This window comes from Triticum urartu, chromosome 6 (assembly GCF_003073215.2).
Source record: "Triticum urartu cultivar G1812 chromosome 6, Tu2.1, whole genome shotgun sequence".
Lineage (NCBI taxonomy): Eukaryota > Viridiplantae > Streptophyta > Magnoliopsida > Poales > Poaceae > Triticum > Triticum urartu.
In genome coordinates this window covers 378,002,365-378,029,803 of record NC_053027.1, presented here as the reverse complement: position 1 = coordinate 378,029,803, position 27,439 = coordinate 378,002,365, and the positions used below count along the sequence as shown (strand labels likewise).

Genomic DNA, 27,439 nt, shown 5'->3' with positions numbered 1-27,439 from the left:
GTATGGATAACATTGCAGAATTCTCCTTGAGTGTCTTTCTCTATGGCCCTCGAATTGAAGTTTAGCAATTTGTCCTAATGTCTAGGCACAAAATGGTTTGGTAGAACCCTTTATCCAAAGAGTTAAGCTCATTGCATTATCTTTACTCTGGAATTGCAAATTACCAACTTTACGTTGGAGTCATGTAGTTTTACACGCTCATGACCAAACTGCATAATATTATTCCCCTTTGTCTTTGATACATGGAAATCTACCAAGTATTTCCTATCTGCGGTAATTCGATTACACACCGATATCACCACCCCGACATACATCATTGGCCCCTCAACATATAGTTGGGATCTATGTGAGGAATAACTGTATTACCATCAATACCTCAAGCCCCTCACATGGGGAGTTATTCAAGGCCAGTATGTTGATTCAATGAGGAATATTTCCAGGCATTAGGGGGATAATTCAAGTACCATAAAGAATGCCAGGAAATTAGTGGAATTTTCAACACATTTCTGCCTCATATCCATGTACTCAAAGAGTTGAACCATGTGTTCAGAAGATTTGCAACATATTGCAAATAACCTGCCAGATTCATTTACTGACTATAAAGGTGTCGCACAATCCTACAATCCTGCAAAAGTACGCCTAAAAGACTGGGGGTACCAACAAAATCCACTCCACTCTCCGTTCAAAGCAATAGGGGGAGATGTATGGCAGAAGTACATCAGGATTCGGCTTCTCGCAAGCAAGGATATCAAAGCCTGTGAATCAGTAAATGCAAGTCAACTTCACGTTGGCACACACCTAATGGGTAGTATACACCCAGTGGACGGGAAACCTCCACCAACCCAGGTCATAGTGCACACAATGACCGGGACATCGGAATACCCGACTCAATCGCATTGGGAAATCGCGAGCAATCACTACGGGTAATGATATTTCCATCAACTATATATTGATATATAGAATCTGGAGAAACATATAACCGGAAATCTACAATTGTCGACATACATTTCTCAACTAGATTGAAAAAACCTTTCAAGTGATTCAGATCCAAAGACCATGGCCATGGCAAAGTGTGAACAACACTCGGACTGAACTCAAGCAAAGGGTATAATCTAGGTAGAAATGATCTTGCTCAATAATGAGAGGGTATTCATAAGCAATACCTACACCAGTTTTTTTCTGGAAACAGAATTGAGAACAACAAGGTGGTGAAACATAGAGCAAGTATTGTAGCACAAGGGTTCACGCAGATACCCAACTATTCTCCAGAGGTGGAATCTCTTTCTGATAACTTATATCATTGGCAGTTCAAAATCATCTATCTCTGCAGTTGATAGATGTAGTGATTACATATCCATGTCAATCACTAGATTCAGACATATATGATTGATTCCCGATGGAGTCTCAATTCTGAATCGAAATACAAAATGCAACATACATTGTGTAAATTCAGTAAGTCACCATACGACTTATTTTTCTTAGTACATATGGTACAGCCGACGTAGTGAGATCCTTATACACAAGGATTACTCCTACAATGATGATTATCCATGTTTGTGTGTCTGCAATGACAACACATGTAATCATCTAAATGATGGAGTTTAAAATGAGAGATTTGGGTAAACCAAAATACCGCTCGTTACTACAAATTGAGCACCTTCATTCATACATTATGGTATACTATGTTGTCTACATCCATAATATATTGGAGAAATTCATTGTGGACAAATCTTATCCATCCATAACTCTCATGGTAGTTCATTCTCTAGACGTAGAGAAAGATCTATTTAGACTAAGAGATGATGGCGATGAGATATTGGTACTCAACGTTCCATAATGCCATTGGATCCACCAAACACAATTGGTTGGTACTCAAAAATATCTTTCGATATCTCCAAGGCATCAAACATCTTGTCCTGGTTTTTCAGTTTCACAGAAATGTGAACACCGATATCATTGGATACATCGATCAGATCCTCACTATGTCAGATCATAGACAAGCTTAGTGTTCCTACTAGATGTGGAAGCCCTCTCATGAAGAGTCTTCGAAACAGATCTCATGGCTACATCCACCAACCATTATCTTAACGATAATGTTTGTGTTGCCCGGATGCAAACAGGCTACATAATAAGCAATATCACTATATTGCATATCTTGCAAGTCAAATCATGCAACTGATTTGTTCACCAAGTCTCTACCAACTTTTACATTCCAGGAATGTGTATATGCCGACTTTGGAATTTGCAAGAATCAGGGGGAGTATCTTCCTAAGTTGTTCCTGTTCAATGCATCATATTATGCTCTTTTTCCCTTCATGAGTTACTATACAAGTTCTCATAAAGGTTTTAAATGAGGTAATATCAACACAAGATTACATGTCATACTTTCGGTTTTCCTCACTGGGTTTTTTAGGAAAGTACATATGACATATTTATTGTTCTCTAAATTCTATGGGTTTTCTCATATTGAGTTATAAGAGACAATAACCATTATATGTTGCATCATTTTCTCCTTATTTTTTCCACTGGGTTTGAAGGAGTTTTAGCAACATATCAAACACTATACTCCTCACATTCTTCCCACAGGGTTTTTGGAGGAGAACTTAATCAAGATGATGGATCCTTATGCAGTCAAGCGGTGATTAGGGGAAGTGTTAAGAATAATTAACCCATCATTAAATATGGGATAATCCCCACTCTTCCCGCACGGGCAGTTCCAACCGATGGAGCGGCTTTCTCCTTGAAGCGTTGCAACCTTTGGAGCCAACCTTTTAGGAATAGTCGCCTCCTTTAGAGAAACCTGTTGAGATTGTATATAAACTCATATCATCTATCAATAAAGACTGACTTGATTCTCTCTATCACTTGTCTCTCGATTACATTTAACACATATCACATAGTAAGCCCTAAATCAATCTGAGATTTGCCTCTTATCCTGTGAAATCGAAGTTATTGTTTTCTATTGTTGGTGCGAGGTTGTCTTTGTCAATTTGGCTAGAGTGGACTAGAAAAAATTATTGGATGTAATTTGCATTTAAGAGTACGTTGAAATGATGTTGGCACATGAGGAGCTTGAGCACATTGCAATGTTAGCTAGACAACATTGTTGAACTTAGGCAATTGAGCAAGGATGAGAAGGAGAGCAAGATGAAGATGGGTGACAAGAAGGACCAAGAGGAAAACAATGGTAGGCAGGGGAGCAATGAGAGTGCTCTTGTTGAATAAAAAAGAGAACTGAAACATGCAATGATTGTGCTTGCAGGCTTAGTTAAGATATAATGTGCCCACGTGCAATGTTTTTTTTAGGAATGTGCATGTGCACTGTTGCTTTGTAATAGATATCTATGCAACCTCGAAATAAGCATAATCAATGTAGTATTAAAATTGAAATTTGTATGGCTGAATGAAATGCATGTTTTAAGTTTGTATGGGAAGAAAGAATGCATGTTTGAAAATTGTTCAGCAAATCCTACTAGAACAACATCCATATAACATGCACATCATAACGTCCAAAGCAAAGTACACTAAAAAAACGGCTAACAATTTTTTTTCTGGGTCCAGTGCTTGCGGAAGCAAATGCTATGTCTTGCTTATTGCGAGACAAAAGCATAGCTCGCCTACAGTGTCCGGCGAAGTGGTCCAGCCCAACAACATACCCAAATGGTTTTGTGAATCTTCTACGGACTGTTTTGAAATCCTTCCATGGTCGGTTTTAGGAACCATCCGTTTAGTTTTATTAGGCTTCGTCCATTTTTATTTTCATTTAGTTTATTTTTATTTATTTTTCATACATGTTGACTTATTTTAAATACACATTGACCATTTTATGCATATAGGTTGAACATTTTCTAGATACACGTTGAACCATTTTCAAATACCGCTGATTTTATCCACGGGCGCCGCCAAAGTCCATCTGTATGTCTAATCGCCTCGCTCAGGAGATTGTTTTGAGAAAAACTGCTATTTTCCTTTTTACAAATTCGTGGGAAGTGAGGAAAAAGCCGCTACTTTTTAAAAAAAATGGAAAAGCTGCCACTTTAGTGGTACTCGCTAAGTACATGTGCATTGCAACGGGGCACATTTTATTATTACGGTTCAACATAATTTCTTGATTCATCGCTGCATATTTAAGTTTGTATGTAAAGAATTACTACCTCCGTCTGGGATTAAAAGTCCCAAAGACAGGTTCTCTAGGAAGGTACAGTGGGACTTGTGGCTGAATCGTTGGTTAGCAGTCCATTAATTCAATCTCTCTCCATACCCAGCGTCATCTCTCTCCCTTGTTGCATGCAGCCAATGAACTAAAGGTATTAGAGCATCTCCAACAGGCGCGCTAAATAGACGCCACGCCGCAAATATACCCAGTTTAACACGCGCGCAACTCGGCAAGTGGCTCCAGCGGACGCGTAATAACCGTGCGCGCGGTATAAGGAGTTGGGCGCGCGGCAGGAATCGCTATCTCGCGCGGTGTATTTGCGGCGTCCGCTTTCGCGCGCGGCACACTCGAGCGCTCGCGGTGCACTCTGTCTTCTCCGCCTCCAACGCCCCGCGCGCACCGGCGCCGGCGACCCGCACCCCATGGACGCACAAGCCTGCACCCCGCTCACCCCGTCCTATAGCCGCGACCCCCCCCCCCCCCCCCGCTATAGCCGCGCCCCCCCCCCCCCCGCCGTCGTTGCAAACCCTAGCCCGGGTGGCGTTGGCCTCGCCTCCGCCGAAACTCCTCCGACCATAGGCCTCGCGTGCGGCCTCTTCATGCCGCCGCGGATGACCTCGGCGGCGGGTGGCGTCGCGCCGGCGCCGGCCCGAGCCGCCGCCCCCTCCTCCTCAAAGCTCCCCAATGCGGCGCGGCCAAAGAAGGACAAGACATCGGCGAAGAAAAACAAGGCGGCGGACGGCTCCGGCACCTCCAAGGCGAGGAGGAAGAAGCTTGCGGGGCGTGCGACGAGCGCGGCGGCTATCGAAGCGCCGGCGAGCTCACTCGTTGAGCCGGCGGCCGACGCGCACAACATGTTCAACGAAATGCCCCCAAGGTAAAAAATTCTAACTTTTCATTTTTTTTGTTATTTTTTGAATGCATTCACATATAGATAGCTTATTTGCATTGTTCAAAAAACTTTGTAGTCTCAATGATGATGCATACATGTCAACGATGGGTGTTGGCTCCAACAATTCGCATTGGTCTCAAACCAATGACATGCATTTCGAAAACCATGAGTTCGAAGTGGACGAGGAGGGTGAGGGCATTGTCCACGCACCGAAAGGGAGAGCGGGCAATTACACCAACGCCGATGACATCTTACTATGCAATACTTGGTTGCAAGTGTCGAGAGATCCATCCGTTGGAGGTGATCAAAGTAGAGATGCTTGTTGGCTTCGGATGAAGGAACACTTTGATGTTCGCAACGTGAGTGGAATTGACCACTCCGACCGATCACTTCGGTCCCGATGGTCGACAATTGATGTCTACTACACAACCTTCTTTTTGTAGACGTTGTTGGGCCTCCAAGTATAGAGGTTTGTAGGACAGTAGCAAATTTCCCTCAAGTGGATGACCTAAGGTTTATCAATCCGTGGGAGGAGTAGGATGAAGATGGTCTCTCTCAAGCAACCCTGCAACCAAATAACAAAGAGTCTCTTGTGTCCCCAACACACCCAATACAATGGTAAATTGTATATGTGCACTAATTCGGCGAAGAGATGGTGATACAAGTGCAATATCGATGGTAGATAAAGGTTTTTGTAATTTGAAAAAAACAAAAAACAGCAAGGTAACTAATGATAAAAGTGAGCGTAAATGGTATTGCAATGCTAGGAAACAAGGCCTAGGGTTCATACTTTCACTAGTGCAAGTCCTCTCAACAATAATAACATAATCGGATCACATAACTATCCCTCAACATGCAACAAAGAGTCACTCCAAAGTCACTAATAGCACAGAGCAACCGAAGAGATTATGATAGGGTACGAAACCACCTCAAAGTTATTCTTTCAAATCAATCCGTTGGGCTATTCCTATAAGTGTCACAAACAGCCCTAGAGTTCGTACTAGAATAACACCTTAAGACACAAATCAACCAAAACCCTAATGTCACCTAAAACTCCAATGTCACCTCAAGTATCCGTGGGCATGATTATACGATATGCATCACACAATCTCAGATTCATCTATTCAACCAACACATAGGACCTCAAAGAGTGCCCCAAAGTTCCTACCGGAGAATCACGATGAAAACGTGTGCCAACCTCTATGCATAGGTTCATGGACGGAACCCGCAAGTTGATCACCAAAACATACATCAAGTGAATCACGTGGTATCCCATTGTCACCACATACGCACGACAAGACATACATCAAGTGTTCTCAAATCTTTAAAGACTCAGTCCGATAGGATAACTTCAAAGGGGAAACTCAATTCATTACAAGAGAGTAGAGGGGGGAGAAAACATCATAGGATCCAACTATAATAGCAAAGCTCGCGATACATCAAGATCGTATCACCTCAAGAACACGAGAGAGAGATCAAACACATAACTACTGATACATACCCTTAGCCCCGAGGGAGAACTACTCCCTCCTCGTCATGGAGAGCACCGGGATGATGAAGATGACCACCGGAGAAGGATTGCCCCCTCCGGCAGGGTGCCGAAACGGGTCTAGATTGGTTTTCAGTGGCTACAGAGGCTTCTGGCGGCGGAATTCCCGATCTATTGTCTGTTCTGGAAGTTTTAGGATACGTAGGTATATATGGGTGAAAGAAGCACGTCGAGGGACCGAAGGGGGGCCACGAGGCATGGGGGCGCGCCCCCACCCTCGTGGGCACCTCCCTTCTTTCCTGACGTGCACTCCAAGTTTTTCCGGTAGCTTTCCTTCCAAAAATAACTTCTCCAGTTGATTTCGTTCTATTTTGACTCCGTTTGATATTCCTTTTATTTGAAACACTGAAATAGGCAAAAAACAGCAAATCTGGGCTGGACCTCCGGTTAATAGGTTAGTCCCAAAAATAATATAAAAGTGGATAATAAAGCCCAATATTGCCCAAAACAGTAGATAACATAACATGGAGCAATAAAAAATTATAGATACGTTGGAGACGTATCAACAATCAACTCGGATTGTCAAAGGTGGGCGGCCTGTCAAAAGGCGGTTGACAAGTTGAACCCAAGTGGCACAAATGAGGACGATAGAGTAAGTGGCATTTCATACATGTTCATCATACTTGTTGTTGGTGCTAACTTGCTTTGTTTTCATGTAGTACAACATTGCGCAAAACTTGTTCAAAGAAGAGGAGAGGAAAACCAAGAAGGGGAAGATCAAGAAAGGAAGAATATTTACTTTGCCTCATTGCTATGAAGTGTTGAAGGATGATGAAAAATGGAAGAAGCGTGAAGATTTGGATGATTTGTATTTGAGCAACAAACGGAAGCGAACAATTAAGTTGGATGATGATGAGGATGATGCATGAAGTGATGACGGCAAGAGAAGCCCCACACCCAACTCGGTTTCATACTCGAAGCCAAAACGACCGGATGGGTGCAAGAAAGATAAAACCGAAAAGAAGAAGAGGAAAGGAGATGATGAGCTCAAAAATGCTATGGAAGCTATTGTGAAGGCAAGAAAAGAAGCCAACGAGGTGAGGAAAATGGCAAGGAACCAAGATGCCGCGGCCGAGGAGAGGAGGTTGGCGGCCGAGGAGAGGAAGGTGGCTTTGGAGGAGAGGAAGGTGAGCAATGAAGAGCGAACAAGATTGTTGGAATGGGAGAAACACTTGTTCTTCTTAGACACATATATCCTCAATGAGGTGCAAAAGGAGTATGTCAATCTTGCCCGTGAAGAAGTTTTGATCCAAAAAAGAGACATGATTCGCGCAATGGTTGGCGGTGGCCTCGGCGCAATGGGTGGCGGTGGCCTTGGCGCCATGGGTGGCGGTGGCATCGGCGTCATGGGTGGCATGGGTGGCTTCGGAGGTACCGTAGGCGGTGCAATGAGAGGCATGGCTGGCTATGGAGCACCCCCTGACGCTATGGCCATCATGGGAGGCATGAGTTTTGCTTCTCTCATGGGAGGCATAGGTGCACCTTCGGCCGTCATGGGCGGAATGTCTTTCGATGTGCCTCCTCGCACACATTCCCATAAAGATGCCGTTGAAGATCTTACCAACACTGTCGGAGTTTCACGTGATGCGGTGCGTGATAAGGAGAGGGAGGAAGATTCATCTTCAGAGGCAGAAGAATCGTCTTCCGAAGATCAAGACGAGGACGAAGACGAGGACGAGGAATGATGTGTCTTTTATTTGTGTATTGAACTTGATTTGCCTTTTGAACTTGGTTGGATAAACTTGTGGGTATGATTTTGAACTTATGGGCATGAACTTTTCTCCATCAACTTGTTTATGTGAAATTTTATATGTCATGTTTATTGCATTTTGAATGTTTCATCAACTTCATTTTGTGTTCAAAATGCCATATACAATGTACCGGCGAGTTGCGCGCACTGCATTTTTGCGTGTTGCTGGAAGCGCGCGCTGCTAGAGCTAGCGCTGCGTGCCACATCAAACCAGACAATGGATTGCAAATCAGTTTTTTACGCGCGACGCATTTGGCGCCTGTTGGAGATATTCTTAAAGCATGCATTGAATTACTGGAGACCAACAGGCCTTATAAAAACGAACGCCTCGTCCCAAGGGGCCTTTTAAATCCGGACGGAGGTAGTACTTCATCTTTGAAATTTGTACGGGTTCAGATGCTTGCGGAGTCCGTATTTGTTCCGCGCCCTGAAAAACATGTCTTGCGGCCCATAGCAGCGCACTGGCCCATCGCTCTAGGGCCCATTAGGGTTTTGCTGCGTGAAGGCAGCGACGCGCGTTGCTATAAATACCAGTCGCTTCTTCCCCTCTTTCTCTCATCACCGCCGCCGCCTCCTTTGCTCGTTCTCTTCACCCGGCTGATTTGCTTCAATGCTTCTTTGTACCGGTTGATTTTTCTCTCTTGATTTGAATTGCCGTTCTTCGTGTAATCCCCATTTTTCGATTTGTTGGTGCTTCGTCATCTGGTCATTGGGATGATCAGTCTCTCGAGCCTGATCGGTTCCCAATGGACTCGTTCCCTTGAAGCAACATCGTCCCGTTGTATCCTGAGTTAGCCCCTCGTGTGCCCTCCGAGTTTCTCTCCCAGGGCATCGGCGGCTCTTACATACATCTAAAAAGTTCCCATCTTTCTTTGGATATCTTGATTTCGACAACCGAGATGAGCCAATTTTACAGTTACAGACCTGTAATGACTCCTGCGGAAATGATCGCATGGTCAAAGAACATCTAAGGGACTGAGTTGTCTTAGAAATCATCATGATTCCTAGTACTATATATTGGATCTTGCTTTGCTGCGTGTTTTGATCTGCTGCTTCTCTTAACAGTATTCGTGTCTGTGAACTAGTTTGTATGGTTCTCGGGCAGTGATGAGACGGGAAGCAGAAAGCAATTGTTCCTCTCGCTATCCAGTGCGGAAATTTTGTGATGCGATTGGACGTCGAGGAACTACACTGCCTTATTTGCTGAATTATTTATGCTTGGCATTTGTTTGTTTATGAAATGTTATCTCTTTTTTTCCATAGTCTGAGAATTGAAATGACAGATCAAATCGATGGTATAACGAATGAACAATGGCATGGACGAAGGATCTGCACAACGATCTGCACAGGCGTAATGGAATATTATATGCGGCTGAACTTGATTTGCTTGGTCTGGAGATGTTACGCAAGGGTCGCATTGACTAAAATCTCTGCCATATGTCCTTTGATAGCTTTGTATGGTTGAGGCGCAACCAGAACTTCTAAGTTTCTAAGAACCAGGACCTTAAAAATCGAATCAGGAAAACGCATAATCTGACCTGGTTATTCTGGCCTCAGAATGGCCGCACCATTCCTTGCTAAGTCACCCAGAATTGTGAATTTGTCATGGCTTCTGTGCCATTCTGATTGTGTTGACCCCTGGGAATTCATTAGCTTGTATGACTAGATAATTGGTTTTTTCTTTCAAAATTGCTTAGCTGTAATCGCCTTCGCCGTGAGTGTTCTTATTGTGTGACGGGGGGACATCCAAGTCCTTCTGCCTGATAAGGAGCAAACTATCTGTGTTTGTATATTCCTTGGCAAACGTCACAAAACAAACCTTTTAATGTTAAGATTCCTTAGAATTTTTCCTTTGAAGGTGGTCTCATATTCCATTGCCCTTGATAGTGGCGTTGCTGCAGTTAAACTTTGGGACTTGCCATGAGACAATCAATACTTATATTTTCTGTGTATGTATTTTTGCTTTGGAGAACAACGTCATTTTGCTTTTTGGAGCAAACTATCCGTGTTTGCATATTCGTTAGTTAACCTCACAAAATGAGGGTTCAGATATTGAGGTTTCCCTTCTCTTGTGTTTAGTGGCTCTCCAATATTTTTTTTTGGTTTTTGTTGTGCATCTAGGAGATTTAAGCTGAGAGCGTGTGTTGTCATCAGTTGTCTCTGAGGAGTTTGATAAGGACATGAGATTTCATAAATTTCCATTGCTTCTCTAACGAAACAAAGTGGAATATTGTGGACACCATTCTTAACTTCGTTGAACGAGTACATGAAGAAACCTGAACTGATTTAAATTAAATTCGCTTGGAATTGTGAAATACAAGTTGAATTCAATTAGCTGGATGCTAGTATCCTGAACTAGGCGGCCGGTAATAACTGTACTTGTAGACATTTGGAATCGAACAACAGGTTTAGAACTTGTACCATCACTACACTTATGGTGAGGTGGAGTATCAGCCGGTGAAATCCATATCGAGGAGATTGTGCCACCGGAGGAGGGATGGATAAATATCAACACTGATGGATCCACGGATATGGGTCTTATACGCGGTGGAGCAGGCTTCATTGGAGCTTTCGTTAGAGCTGGAGGCGTAAGGTACGATGGGGTAATGGACCCTTTATCCATTGAACTATTTGCAAGCAGAGATGCGATAATGATGGCACGGTAGATGGGAGAACGTCGTGTTTTCATCTCATTAGGGAGATGAAAGAGATGTCTACCATGTTTCAGGGATTTAGGCTATGTTTTGCTTGTCATTGGACTAATGTGGCGGCACACCGTCTAGCTAGGCACTCGTTAAAACTTTCTGTTTTTATGCACTTGTATTAAACAATACCTGGATGGTTGGCTGATTGTTTGCAGTCAGACATGCTAGCGCCTAATAAATAAAGAGTCGGAGGGTGTTTTAGCTTAGAAAAAACTAAAATTTTTGTTTGCTTTGGTTTCAATAAGTAAGATTTTTTTTAATCCAATTGAATGTTGCAATTTTCTATCGGATCTTATTTTCAGTTCCTACATTTGTTGAATTTTTTATTTTTAAATCGGAGAAGTTTCTGTATTTCTTGCTGTTTTTTATTTCTACCACCCTACATGATGAATTTAAGATTTTAGCTATGGATGTATATCCAGATGGGGCTATATATTTTTGTCATAGTTACTCTAATAGGGCATTTGCTGTATTACATTTCTTATATGTAACAAGTAGACCAGAATTATTCTTTTGGTATATGCCATTGTTTTATTGAATTATTGATGATACAATAGAATATGGCAATGATGTTAAATTCTACGATTGTTTCTCGAAACATTAGTAGTTGTCCATGCTTGAGAGCTAATGCTGCTAATTCCTTCCTTGGATGTTTGTGGCTTGTAATTTTCTCTACAATTTTTTTTCTCTTTTAGGACCTTTTGATTCATAATATGAAAAATGTAGAAATGTTCTAACCATAATTTAAACCTATCTGCCGGCCATTGGTAGTGCGGGGAGGTGGCAGTGCGGTGGTCGGTGGCGGCCAAGTGAAGCGGCCTGTGTGCAGCGTGGTGCTGATGGCGTGATCCTGTTGAAGGTTCGGCAATTGTCGTAGGTTGGCTTGGGAAGGGGAGGCAGCGACACCCAAGGAATTTTTTTGGGAGATATTTTGGTGAGGACAAGGGAACTGCTGGAGGTGCTCCCATATTCCATTGCCTTTGATAGCGCTATTGCTGCATTTAAACTTGGGGAGATATTTTGGTGAGGACAAGGGAACTGCTGGAGGTGCTCCCATATTCCATTGCCTTTGATAGCGCTATTGCTGCATTTAAACTTGGAGAGTTCTCATGAGATGCACATTTGTTCTTGCTGAAATTTTATTTCAAATGCATGCTTATGTCTTAATTGCATGTTTTGGTTTACATGTTGTGCTTTTGTTTCTTTGAATTTTTTTTGTCGTGATGGGAGGCATTTGAGTACTTTGCTTTTATGGAGCAAACAATCCATGTTCGTTAGTCCTAAGCAACATCACAAAGTGAGCCCTTTGTTGTTGAGATTTCACTACAAGGATTTGTCCATTAAAATTGGTCTCATGCAATAGGAATGATGTTGGGCAGTACATTGGGCAGTACACAACGGCGTCCGTTTATAAGATGCTCTCGGAAGGAGGGATCAGATTTCAGGCCCATACTGCGATCTGAAAGAGCTGGGCTCTGCTCTTATGCAAGATTTTCATGTGGCTAACGATTCAATATAGGCTTGGGACTTAGGACCGGAGACTTCGCCATGGATTACAAGATGAAACTTCACCCTGTTTCCTTTGTGAACAGGAGGAAGACATTGTGGATCACCTCCTGCTACAATGCGCCTTTGCGAGGCATGTTTAGTACTTATGCTTCTTCAAGGTGGACATTGATCTAGGTTTGGCAACTAATGAGCATGTTTGGCAACTAATGAGCATGACTCCTTCTCACCAGGACAGGCTTCAAGATTGGTGGACAAGTAGACGCAAGCAAATCCAAAAAGAGGAAAGGAAGGGCTTTGATTCGTTTGTCACGCTCATTAGTTGGACGTTACGGAAGCAAAGGAACAATAGGGTTTTTCATTCTGGTAACATTTGTAGTGTGCTTGCAACGGTTGAGCCTATATTCGCCAAAATTCGGCAATGGGCTCTTGCAGGAGGGGGAGGAGTTCACCGATATTGTGAGTAGTTGCTTGAGTTAAGCCGGAGTGGAGGGGTGTGGGATCGCTGGTTTGTGGTGATCTCGCCGTTGCAATCTCTCATACATTTATTCTCTCTTCTTCTATAAAGCTAAGGTATGCCTTTGGTGTATTTTCGGAAAAAAATTGGTCTCATATTCCATCGCCCTTGATAGCAGCGATGCTGCATTTATACTTTGGGAATTGCCATGAGATGCACACGCAGAGAATGGTCGTTTACAAGCCGGCTGACAGTTGTGAGCCGGCGGCATGATGTGAAACTATGCCGTGTTTCACATCAAACAATCGTTTGCGACGTTGCGTAGAGAGCGGCCGTGTGCTACTACCTTCATCTTGGTCTATTAGTCCCATTTATATTTTAAGCCATATTTTGATCTTAAATTTAACTAACAAAATGTTAATGCATGTTATAAAAATAATATAATTGGAAACATGTTATAAAAATAATATAATTGGAAACTATGTTTCAAAGACAAATCCAACAATGTAATCTTTGGTGACATGTATTCGTATTTTATTAATTAGATCTCTAGTCAAAATTTGGCATAAATATACAAAGAGGACTTATAAACCAGGACGGGGTAGTTGGTAATTACTCCATCAGTTTCTAAATAAGTCTTTTTAGACATTTTAAATGAAATACAACATACATATATGTGTAGACATACTTTAGAGTATAGATTCACTCATTTTACTTTGAATGTAGTCACTTGTTGGAATTTTTATAAAGACTTATATTTGGGAACAGAGGGAGTAAATCACAAACGATTTTTAATAACCGTATGTGTACGTGTTGTTTTTGTAAAACTTGGGTAAGCGTTCCTACTCCCAACAGGGGAGCCGCATGAGTATATATTGATAGATGGCTTGGGTTACAAGAGTTGGCAGAGTCTTATCTTAATCAACAAGAAATTTTACAGGAGGAATTAAACAGGAGATAGAAGGAGATACAACACCAATATCTACCTAACTACTCCAACGTGATATACAAGCTATTCGGCCCAACAGCCTCATAATATTGTGTTTAACATCCTCCCTTAATCTAAACTTCTCAAGTTTAGATTATGAGAAGTTTAGATTATGCTTAAACTCTTCAAACAGTCTTGTTGATAATGCCTTAGTAAACCCATCAACCACTTGATCCTTTGAAGGAATGAACCGATTATGCAATTCTTTGCTAGCAACTCTCTCTCTAACAAAATGATAATCAATCTCAATATGTTTCGTTCTTGCATGAAAAACAGGATTGACAGAGAGATAAGTGGTACCAATATTGTCACACCAGAGGCATGGAGTTTGTGTGTGAAATATTCCAAGTTCTTTAAGCAAAGACTTAACCCATATAATTTCTGCAGTAGCATTGGCTAGTGCTTTGTATTCCGCCTCAGTACTTGATCTTTACAGTGGCTTGTTTCTTTGCACACCAAGAGATTAAGTTAGGTCCAAAGAAAACTGCAAAGCCACCTGTAGACCTTCTGTCATCTAAGCAACCTGCCCAATCAGAATCGGAAAAGGCACTAACAAGTGTAGAGGTTGACTTGGTGAATGTTAACCCAATGCTTAGTGTGTTCTTCACATATCTCAGTATGTGCTTAGCAGCAGTCCAGTGAGCAGAAGTAGGTGCATGAAGATACTAACATACTTTATTTATAGCAAATGAAATATCAGGCCTCATAAGTGTCAAGTACTGAAGTGCTCCTACCAAACTCCTGTATTTAGTACCATCCTCTTGACCCAAAGGTACACCCTCTGTGAGAGACAATATTTCTGAACTGGAGAGCGGCGTTGGTGATGGTTTACAGCCCTGCAATCCTGCCTTGCTCAAAAGATCAGTGGCATATTTCTCTTGAGAGAGATGAAGACCACCTTCTTGGTTGCGCTTGACTTCAATACCAAGGAAAAAATGCAAGTCACCGAGATCTTTTAGAGCAAAATCTGGCTGTAAATCTTGCAAGAGAGCTGTAAATGCCTCATTGGAGGAACTAGTGACAATAATATCATCGACATAGATAAGCACAAAAATAGTTGTGTTGGAGTGGCGATAAATAAATAAAGAAGTGTCAGACTTGGAAGGAACAAAACCAAGACTTTGCAATTTGGAGCTCAAGCGAGAGTACCATGCTCGTGGAGCCTGTTTCAGGCCATAAAGTGACTTATCAAGTCCGCAGACATGGAAGGCCTGTTTGGATCTTCAAACACAGGAGGTTGTTTCATATATACTTCCTCTTCCAGAACACCATGAAGAAACACGTTCTGTACATCTAGTTGACGAAGACACTAGCCACGAGACACAACAATGGAGAGAACCAGGCGAATAGTAGCTGCTTTAACAATGGGACTAAAAGTATCCTCATAGTCAAGTCCATACCTCTGCTTGAATCCTTTTGCAACGAGACGTGCTTTATAACGATCAATGGTACCGTCTGACCTCCTTTTGATACGAAAGACCCACTTGCAATCAATAAGGTTTGTACCTGGAGAGGAAGGAACAAGGTGTCAAGTATGATTTTTCTGAAGGGCACAAAACTCCTCATCCATGGCATGTTTCCATTTGGGATCAGCAAGTGCTTCATGAACAGTGCGAGGTTCTCCTATAGATGTATCAGATACGACCAAGCCATATTTAGTTTTGTAATTAACGAAATGAATCGTGCCTGTTTGAAGTCGTGTACGAGGTGGCTGCAGCGGCACAGAAGATCCAGAGAGGGCAGAATCCTCCTCGACAGGCGAGTCGGCCAAATCCGCAGCGGACCGAGGCAATCCCGAGGCGGCTGGCGCGGTCAGATCCTCTATGGCAGAATCAGAGGGCGTTGAAGGAGGACGTGCCACAGAAGTGTTGGGGATCGTAGCAGAAATTTAAAATTTTCTACGCATCACCAAGATCAATCTATGGAGTAATCTTGCAACGAAGGGAAGGAGAGTGCATCTACATACCCTTGTAGATCGCTAAGCGGAAGTGTTTAAGTGAACGAGGTTGATGGAGTCGTACTCGTCGTGATCCAAATCACCGATGATCCTAGCGCCGAACGGACGGCACCTCCGTGTTCAACACACATACGGAACGGAGACGTCTCCCACGCCTTGATCCAGCAAGGAGGAAGGAGAGGTTGAGGAAGAGAGTCCAACAACAGCACGACAGCGTGGTGGTGATGGAGTGGCAGTTCTCCGGCAGGGCTTCGCCAAGCTCACGCGGAGGAGGAGAGGTATTGAAGGGGAGGGGCTGCGCCAGATTCAAGGGTGTGGCCGCCCTCCCACCCCTCCACTATTTATAGGTGGGGAGAGAGGGGGCCGGCCCCCCTAGATCCCATCTAGGGTTGGGGGCGGCGGCCAAGTGGGGGAGGAGTGCCTCCCAAGTCAAGTGGAGGCCCTCCCCCTTAGGGTTTCCCCTCTCCCATGCGCATGGGCCTTGGGGGGGTGGTGCCCTTGGCCCATTAAGGTTAGGGCGCCCCTTACAGCCCATGCTGCTGTATTGGACGTGGTGGAACATTTTCCGGACCTCCGGACCCCTCCGGAACCTTCCGGAAGCTTCCCGGTACAATACCGGAAAAACCCGAACTTTTCCCGGAACCCGAACAACAACTTTCCATATATAAATCTTTACCTCCGGATCATTCCGGAACTCCTCGTGACGTCCGGGATCTCATTCGGGACTTCGAACAACATTTGGTAATCACATACAAGTCTTCCTAATAACCCTAGCGTCATCGAACCTTAAGTGTGTAGACCCTACGGGTTCGGGAACCATGCAGACATGACCGAGACAACTCTCCGGCCAATAACCAACAGCGGGATCTGGATACCCATGTTGGCTCCTACATGTTCCACGATGATCTCATCGGATGAACCACGATGTCGAGGATTCAATCAATCCCGTATTCAATTCCCTTTGTCCAGCGGTATTGTACTTGCCCGAGATTCGATCATCGGTATCCTGATACCTTGTTCAATCTCGTTACCGGCAAGTCTCTTTACTCGTTCCATAACACATCATCCCGTGATCAACTCCTTGGTCACATTGTGCACATTATGATGATGTCCTACCGAGTGGGCCCAGAGATACCTCTCCGTTTACACGGAGTGACAAATCCCAGTCTCGATTCGTGCCAACCCAACGGACACTTTCGGAGATACCTGTAGTGTACCTTTATAGCCACCCAGTTACATTGTGATGTTTGGCACACCCAAAGCACTCCCACGGTATCCGGGAGTTGCACAATCTCATGGTCTAAGGAAATGATACTTGACATTAGAAAAGCTTTAGCAAACGAACTACATGATCTTGTGCTAGGCTTAGGATTGGGTCTTGTCCATCACATCATTCTCCTAATGATGTGATCCCATTATAAACGACATCCAATGTCCATGGTCAGGAAACCGTAACCATCTATTGATCAACGAGCTAGTCAACTAGAGGCTTACTAGGGACATGGTGTTGTCTATTTATCCACACATGTATCTGAGTTTCCTATCAATACAATTCTAGCATGGATAATAAACGATTATCATAAACAATGAAATATCGTAGATGCTGCTACCATGTTTCACTTGGAGCTATTCCAAATTATTGCTCCATTGTACGTATTTGGTATCTCTACTCAGAGCTATCCGGATAGGTGTTAAGCTTGCATCGACGTAACTCTTTACGTCGAACTCTTTATCACCTCCATAACCGAGAAACATTTCCTTATTCCTCTAAGGATATTTTTGACCGCTATCTGGTGATCCAATCCTAGATCACCTTTGTACCCTCTTGCCAGACATGTGGCAAGGCACACATCTGGTGCGGTACTCAGCATGGCATACCGTATAGAGCCTATGACAAAAGCATAGGGGACGACCTTCGTCCTTCCTCTTTCTTCTGCCATGGTCAATCTTCGAGTCTTACTCAACTTCACACCTTACAACTCAGGTAAGAACCCCTTCTTTGACTGATCTATTTTGAACTCCTTCAAAAACATGTCAAGGTGTGCGTTCTTTGAAAGTGTCATCAGGCGTCTTGATCTATCTCTATAGATCTTGATGCCCAATATGTAAGCAGCTTTATCCAGGTCTTCCTTTGAAAAACACCCTTCAAACAACCGTTTATGCTTTCCAGAAATTCTACATTATTTCGGATCAACAATATGTCATCCACATATACTTATCAGGAATGTTGTAGTGCTCCCACTCAGTTTCTTGTAAATACAAGTTTCTAACAAACATTGTATAAACCTAAAAGCTTTGATCACTCCATCAAAGCATATATTCTGATTCCGAGATGCTTGCTCTAGTCCATAGAAGGATTGCTGGAGCCAGCATACCTTTTAGCATCTTTAGGATCGACAAAACCTTTTATTGCATCACATACAACTTTTTCTTACGAAAACTCGTTTTGACATCCATCTGTCAGATGCTAACATGATTTCGACGGACTTAAGCATCGCTACGGGTGAGAAATTCTCATCGTAGTCAACTCCTTGAACTTGTGAAAAGACTCTTTCCCACAAGTCAAGCTTCATAGACGGTAACATTACCGCCCATGTCCGTCTTCTTCTTAAAGATCCATTTATCTCAATGGCTCGCTGATCAGCGGGCAAGTCCACCAAAGTCCATACTCTATTCTGATACATGGATCCTATCTCGGATTTCATGGCTTCTAACCATTTATCGGAATATGGGCCCACCATCGCTTCTCCATAGCTCGTAGGTTCATTGTTGTCCAACAACATGATATCTAAGACAGGATTACCGTACCACTCAGGAGTAGTACATATCCTTGTCGACCTACGAGGTTCGATAGCAACTTGATCCGAAGCTTCATGATCACTATCACTAGCTTCTTATTCAACAGACGTAGGCTCCACAGAAAACATCTTTCTATGTTGCATCACTCTCTGGTTGAAGTAAAGGTTCGACAACCTCATCAAGTTCTATCTTCCTCCCACTCAATTCTTTCGAGAGAAACTCCTTCTCGAGAAAGGACCCATTCTTAGAGACAAACAATTTGCCCTCAGATCTGAGATAGAAGGTATACCCACCTGTCACCTTTGGGTATCCTATGAAGATGTGTTTGTCCGCTTTGGGTTCGAGCTTCTCCGGCTGAAGCCTTAAGCATCGCAGCCCCAAACATTAAGAAACGACAGCTTAGGTTTCTCTAAACCATAGTTCATACGGTGTCGTCTCAATGGAATTGTGTGGTGCCCTATTTAAAGTGAGTGCGGTTGTCTCTAATACCTAACCCATAAACGATAGTGGTAATTCGATAAGAGACATCATGGTATGCACCATATCCAATAGGGTGTAGTTGTGATGTTCGGACACACCATCACACTATGGTGGTCCAGGCGGTATTAGTTGTGAAACAATTTCCACAATGTCTTAATTGTGTGCCAAACTCGTAACTCAGATATTCATCTCTATGATCATATCATAGACATTTTATCATCTTGTCACGACGATCTTCAACTTCACTCTGAAATTACTTAAACCTTTCAATAATTCAGACTTGTGTTTCATCAAGTAAATATACTCAACATCTACTCAAATCATCCGTGAAGTAAGAACATAACGATATCCACTGCGTGCCTCAGCACTCATTGGACTGCACACATCAAAATGTATTACTTCCAACAAGTTACTTTCTTGTTCCATCTTACTGAAAACGAGGCCTTTCAGTCATCTTGCCCATGTGGTATGATTTGCATGTCTCAAGTGATTCAAAATCAAGTGAGTCCAAACGATCCATCTGCATGGAGTTTCTTCATGCATATCTACCAATAGACATGGTTCGCATGTCTCAATCTTTTCAAAAATGAGTGAGTCCAAAGATCCATCAACATGGAGCTTCTTCATGCGTTTTATACCAACATGACTCAAATGGCAGTGCCACAAGTAAGTGGTACTATCTACATCTTTTGGCGTGAACATGTGTATTACTACGACCGAGATTCACTGAACCATTCACATAGGGTGCATGACCATGGAAGGCATTATTCATGTAAACAGAATAACCATTATTCTCTAACTTAAATGAATAACCGTATTGCAATGAACATGATCTAATCATATTCATGCTCAACGTAGACACCTGACAACATTTATCTAGGTTCAATACTAATCCCGAAGGCAGGTGGAACATGCGATGATGATCTCATCAACTTTGGAAACACTTCCAACACACATCGTCACCTCGCCCTTAGCCAGTCTCGTTTAGTCCGTAGCTTTTGCTTCAAGTCACCAATAATAGCAACTGAACCGGTATCCAATACCCAGGTGCTACCAGGAGTACTAGTGAGGTACACATTAATAACACGTATATACTTTGTTGAAGTTGCCAGCCTTCTTATCTACCATGCATTTGGGGTAATTCCGCTACCAGTGACCGTCCCCCTTACAATAGAAGCACTTAGTATCGGGTTTGGGTTCAACCTTGGGTTCCTTCACTGGAGCGGCAACTGGTTTGCCATCCATGAAGTTTCCCTTCTAGCCCTTGCCCTTCTTGAAACCAGTGGTCTTATTAAACCATCAACACTTGATGCTCCTTCTTGATTTCTACCTTTTGCGGTCTTAAGCACCGCGAACAGCTCCGGGATCAACTCCATCCCTTGCATGTCATAGTTCATCACGAAGATCTAGTAGCTTAGTGATAGTGGCTAGAGAACTCTATCAATCACTATCTTATCTGGAAGTTTAACTCCCACTTGATTTAAGTGATTGTAGCACCCAGACATTCTGAGCACATGCTCACTAGCTGAGCTATTCTCCTCCATCTTGTTGGCAAAAGAACTTGTTAGAGGTCTCACACCTCTCAACACGGGCATGAGCCTGAAATCCCAATTTCAGCTCTTGGAATATCTCATATGTTCTATGGCGTTCAAAACGTCATTGGAATCCCGATTCTAAGCCGTAAAGTATGGTGCACTAAACTATCAAGTACTCATCAGGATGTGTCTGTCAGGTGTTCACAACATCCACAGACGACGTTGTAGGGGTTTGCACATCGAGCGGTGCATCAAAGACGTAAGCCTTCAACATCTGGTGCATCAAAGATGTTATGAACGTGTAGCAGTGAGGACACTCCTCGGACTACGGACCCAGTCCGCATCATTGCTTACAATATCTTTCAACTTAATCTTTCTCTAGGAATGTATTGAAACAGGGAGCTACAACGTGAGCTATTTATCTACAACATATTTGCAAAGACAATTTAGACTATGTTCATGATAATTGAGTTCATCTAATCAAATTATTTAATGAACTCCCACTCAGATAGACATCCCTCTAGTCATCTAAGTGAAACATGATCCGAATCGACTAGGCCGTGTCCGATCATCACGTGAGACGGACTAGTCATCAACGGTGAATATCTCATGTTGATCGTATCTTCTATACGACTCATGTTCGACCTTTCGGTCTTCCGTGTTCCAAGGCCATGTCTGTACATGCTAGGCTCGTCAAGTCAACCTAAGTGTTTCGCATGTGTCCCGAGGCCATGTTTGTACATGCTAGGCTCATCAACACCCGTTGTATTCGAACGTTAGAATCTATCACACCCGATCATCACGTGGTGCTTCGAAACAACGAACCTTCGCAACGGTGCACAGTTAGGGGGAACACTTTTCTTGAAATTTTAGAGAGGGATCATCTTATTTAAGCTACCGTCGTTCTAAGCAAATAAGATGTAAAACATGATAAACATCACATGCAATCAAATAGTGACATGATATGGCCAATATCATTTTGCTCCTTTTGATCTCCATCTTCGGGGCTCCATGATCATCATTGTCACCGGCATGACACCATGATCTCCATCATCGTGTCTTCTTGAAGTTGTCTCGTCATCTATTACTTCTACTACTATGGCTAACGCTTTAGCAATAAAGTAAAGTAACTACATGACGTTTATGTTGACACGCAGGTCATAAATAAATTAAGACAACTCCTATGGCTCCTGCCGGTTGTCATACTCATCGACATGCAAGTCGTGATTCCTATTACAAGAACATGATCAATCTCATACATCACATATATCATTCATCGCATCCTTTTGGCCAGATCACATCACAAGGCATATGCTGCAAAAACAAGTTAGACGTCCTCTAATTGTTGTTGCAAGTTTTTACGTGGCTGCTATAGGTTTCTAGCAAGAACGTTTCTTACCTACGCGAAAACCACAACGTGATATGCCAATTTCTATTTACCCTTCATAAGGACCCTTTTCATCGAATCCGATCCAACTAAAGTGGGAGAGACAGACACCCGCTAGCCACCTTATGCAACTAGTGCATGTCAGTCGGTGGAACCAGTCTCACGTAAGCGTACGTGTAAGGTCGGTCCGGGCTGCTTCATCCCACGATGCCGCCGAATCAAGATAAGACTAGTAACGGCAAGTAAATTGACAATATCGACACCCACAACTGCTTTGTGTTCTACTCGTGCATAGAAACTACGCATAGACCTAGCTCATGATCCCATTGTTGGGGATCGTAGCAGAAATTTAAAATTTTCTACGCATCACCAAGATCAATCTATGGAGTAATCTAGCAACGAAGGGAAGGAGAGTGCATCTACATACCCTTGTAGATCGCTAAGCGGAAGCGTTCAAGTGAACGGGGTTGATGAAGTCGTACTCGTCATGATCCAAATCACCGATGATCCTAGCGCCGAACGGACGGCACCTCCGCATTCAACACACATACGAAATGGAGACGTCTCCCATGCCTTGATCCAGCAAGGAGGAAGGAGAGGTTGAGGAAGAGAGTCCAACAGCAGCACAACAACGTGGTGGTGATGGAGTGGCAGTTCTCCGGCAGTGCTTCGCCAAGCTCATGCGAAGGAGGAGAGGTATTGGAGGGGAGGGGCTGCGCCAGGTTCAAGGGTGTGGCCGCCCTCCCACCCCTCCACTATTTATAGGTGGGGAGAGAGGGGGCCGGCCCCCCTAGATCCCATCTAGGGTTGGGGGCGGTGGCCAAGGGGGGGAGGAGTGCCTCCCAAGTCAAGTGGAGGCCCTTCCCCTTAGGGTTTCCCCTCTCCCATGCGCATGGGCCTTGGGGGGGCTGTGCCCTTGGCCCATTAAGGTTAGGGCGCCCCCTTACAGCCCATGCTGCTGTATTGGACGTGGTGGAACATTTTCCGAACCTCCGGAATCCTCCGGAACCTTCCGGAAGCTTCCCGGTACAATACCGGAAAAAACCGAACTTTTCCCGAAACCCGAGCAACAACTTTCCATATATAAATCTTTACCTCCGACCATTCTGGAACTCCTTGTGACGTCCGGGATCTCATCTGGGACTCCGAACAACATTCGGTAATCACATACAAGTCTTCCTAATAACCCTAGCGTCATTGAACCTTAAGTGTGTAGACCCTACGGGTTCGGGAACCATGCAGACATGACCGAGACAACTCTCCGGCCAATAACCAACAACGGGATCTGGATACCCATGTTGGCTCCCACATGTTCCACGATGATCTCATCGGATGAACCATGATGTCGAGGATTCAATCAATCCCGTATTCGATTCCCTTTGTCCAGCAGTATTGTACTTGCCCGAGATTCGATCGTCGGTATCCCGATACCTTGTTCAATCTCGTTACCGGCAAGTCTCTTTACTCATTCTGTAACACATCATCCCGTGATCAATGATGAAGCTATGTACCTAGGGTAGGGTCACGGACCTGTCCTAACTGCCCTACCCAAGGACACCTCTAGAATAAATCACCCTTCAATCGACTTGGGGGTGTTCCACTCGACATACTCGAAGACATTCGACCAAGAAGCAATTACTCGACCAAGATCCAACCACTCGATGTCCAGGAGACCTAAAGTCACTCCGCACACTAACGGTCGGTCACTAAGTAGCTTTTATGGTCATCATAGCACTTTATTACTAGCGTTATCAGTAACGCCCTGCCTTAATGTACATTGAACCCTTCGTAACATGGGCTGGCCGGGGTCCTGGCGCATTCTATATAAGCCACCCCCTCCTCCGAGACAAGGCTGGCAGAGGCTTGCTGCAGATCAGAGCGTTACTCCGGGCAGCAGGAGATCAGAATTCCGCTGTTTCTCAGTCGCGGAACAGAATTCACAGCAGATCCGTTGCCCCGGACACAGTCCAGTCGGCTCACAACCCGAGATCGCCCCCGAGGCATGAGGGACATGGAGACCGGTGCGACCAGTATGGAAACCATGAGCAGTATGATCACCGAGTCGATCGTGATGGTCGACGTCAAGTGCCCACGCCTCCCCCGAGGAGCGGGTCATATGTGCCTCGCCAGCAGGATAACAGGCGCCCTCATAGTGGTGGGCGAAGGATTCCACTCGACCCCAGAGGGCCAGGCTTTGACGCGAGATCCATCCTCGTCCAGGGTCTGGTCGACAGGAACAGAGCTCACCGAGAAGGCCATGACAGAGATGCGCCTGCCAGCAGCAGAGTACATGTTTCAGGGCCAGAGTGCTTTAGTAGAGCCATCAGGGCTGCTGTGATTCCTCCCAATTTCAGGTTGGCGACTGGAGTCAGTAAGTTCACTGGAGAGTCCAAGCCTGATACTTGGCTTGAGGACTACCGAGTGGCCGTCCAGATTGGTGGCGGCAATGATGAAGTGGCCATGAAGCACCTGCCTCTCATGTTAGAGGGCTCGGTCAGAGCGTGGCTAAACCAGTTAGCGCCTAGCAACATTTACACTTGGGAAGATCTCTCCTGAGTGTTCGTCACCACATTTGAGGACACATGCAAGCGACCAGCAGGACTGACGGAACTGCGGTCTTGTGTGCAGAAGCCGAATGAAACTTTGAGGGATTACATCCAGAGATGGATCACGTTACATCACTCGGTGGAAAATGTGCCTGACCACCAAGCAGTTTGTGCCTTCAAGGAAGGCGTCAAGTACAGAGAGCTAAATTTGAAATTCGGTCGAACCGGACATATGTCCCTGAATCGGATGATGGAGATTGCCACCAAGTACGCTAATGGTGAAGATGAGGATCGACTCAGAAGTGGCAAGCTCAAGTCAGTCGCCCAAGAAACCGGAGGCAATTCCAATCGGAAACAGAAGCGGAAAGCCGAGCCAGCGGCTCCCGGGGAAGCCTTAGCTTTGGCCCAAGGGGAGTCTAAAGGGAAACCTAAAGGGCCTTGGAATCCCAAAAAGGTTAAAGACCAGGAGGGAAATGATGTGTTGGACTTACCATGTCTCGTCCACATGAAGAAAGATGAAGAGGGTAATTTTATTTACCCGAAACATACCACTCAGTAGTGTCGACTTTTGATCCAGCAGTTCCAGGGCAAGCAGCCCAAGGGTAAGGAAAAGGAGTCAGACAAGGTCGAGGACAAAGAGGACAGTGATGACGGATACCCTCAAGTCAATTCCACCCTGATGATTTTTGCTGATGTTGAGAGCAAAAGTCGACTGAAAGTTATTAACCAAGAGGTGAATATGGTCGCTCCGGCGACACCTAGTTACCTGAAATGGTCTCAGACTGCCATAACATTCGACCAGTCCGACCACCCAACGCACATCGCCACCCTTGGGAGGCAAGCTTTGGTGGTCGACCCAGTTGTTGAAGGCACTCGACTGACCAAAGTCCTGATGGATGGTGACAGTGGTTTGAACATATTATATGCTGAGACGTTGAAGGGGATGGGCATTCCGATGTCTAGACTCAGTGCTAGCAACATGAGTTTCCATGGAGTCATTCCTGGGATGAAGGCTGAATCACTCGGCCAGATTGCTCTTGATGTGGTTTTCAGTGATTCCAAGAATTACCGCAAAGAAAAGTTGACATTTGAAGTTGTAGACTTCCAGAGTGCCTATCACGCTATTTTGGGCAGGCCGGCTTATGCACGCTTCATGGCCCGACCATGTTACGTGTATCTCAAATTGAAGATGCCTGGCCCCAAAGGTGTGATCACCATTACGGGCAATCGGAAGAAAGCGGAAGAATGTTTTCAGAAAGGTTCGAAGATCGCCGATGCACAGATGGCAGTGGTGGAGTTGCAGGAATACCAGAAGACTTCAGACCCGAGTGATCTGTTGCGAGCCAAGAAGCCCGCTACAGAGTCAGCTTTCCAGTCGACTGGTGACACGAAGATAGCTCACATCCACCCAACCGACCCCAGCGCCGCCCCGACTCATATCTCGACAACAGTCGACTCCAAATAGGAAGAAGCGCTCGTCCAGTTCCTCCGTGAGAACTGGGACATCTTCGCATGGAAGCCTTCTGACATGCCTGGTGTTCCCAGGGAGCTGGCTGAGCATCGCCTGAGAGTCAACTCAAAAGTAAAACCTGTCAAGGAACATCTTCGACGGTTCGCCATCCAAAAGAGAAAAGCTATTGGCGAAGAGGTGGCTCGGCTCTTAGCAGCGGAGTTCATCCGAGAGATCTACCACTCTGAGTGGCTCGCCAACGTTGTCATGGTCCCCAAGAAGGACAAGTCACTTCGCATGTGCATTGACTTTAAACATATCAATCGGGCCTGCCCGAAAGATCATTTTCCTCTCCCCCGCATCGACCAGATAGTCGACTCGACTGCAGGATGTGAGCGACTGTCTTTCTTAGACGCCTATTCCGGGTACCATCAGATCCGTCTGTATGGACCTGATGAGATCAAGACAGCTTTCATCACTCCATTCGGGTGCTTCTGTTATGTTACCATGCCGTTCAGCCTCAAGAATGCCGGAGCCACATTCATGAGGATGATTCAGAAGTGTTTACTCACTCAAATCAGTCGGAACATGGAAGCATACATGGATGATATTGGGTCAAGTCACGGAAGGGTTCCGACCTTCTGACTGACCTTGCTGAAACCTTTGCCAACCTTAGGAGGTATGATATCAAGCTTAATCCATCAAAGTGTACATTCGGAGTCCCTGGCGGAAAGTTACTCGGCTTTCTCGTTTCCGAACGAGGAATCGACGCCAATCCAGAAAAAGTTGGCACTATACCCCGAATGAAAAGCCCTGTGCGAGTGCACGACGTCCAGAAGCTTACTGGTTGTTTGGCCGCCCTAAGTCGATTCATATCTCGTCTCGGTGAAAAGGCATTACCTCTTTACCGATCGATGAACAAGTCTGACAAGTTCGAGTGGACTCCTCAAGCTGATGCAGCGTTTGCAGAGCTCAAAGCTCTGCTCTCCACCCAGCCGGTGCTTGCTGCCCCAATCAGCAAAGAGCCTTTGCTGCTTTACATTGCAGCCACAGGACAAGTCGTCAGTATGGTACTTACAGTCGAGCGGGAAGAAGAAGGGAAAACCTTCAAAGTTCAGCGCCCAGTATATTATATTTCTGAAGTCTTGACCCCATCGAAGCAAAGATATACTCACTATCAGAAGCTTGTATATGGGATTTATATGACCACCAAGAAAGTTGCTCACTACTTCTCTAATCATTCCATTACAGTCGTCAGCGACGCTCCATTATCGGAGATCCT

The 27,439-nt window shown here is 44.5% G+C and overlaps 1 non-coding gene and 1 pseudogene across 1 annotated transcript; both read left to right on the top strand.

Moving 5' to 3' along the window:
* The first annotated feature begins 9,236 nt into the window (after positions 1-9,236).
* On the top strand, positions 9,237-9,332 carry LOC125517699 (annotated as a pseudogene).
* Positions 9,333-9,392: 60 nt separating this feature from the next.
* On the top strand, positions 9,393-9,541 carry LOC125517822. The gene has a single exon (XR_007287823.1). It is a non-coding gene; the product is annotated as a small nucleolar RNA snoR136 (small nucleolar RNA).
* The last annotated feature ends 17,898 nt before the right edge of the window (positions 9,542-27,439 follow it).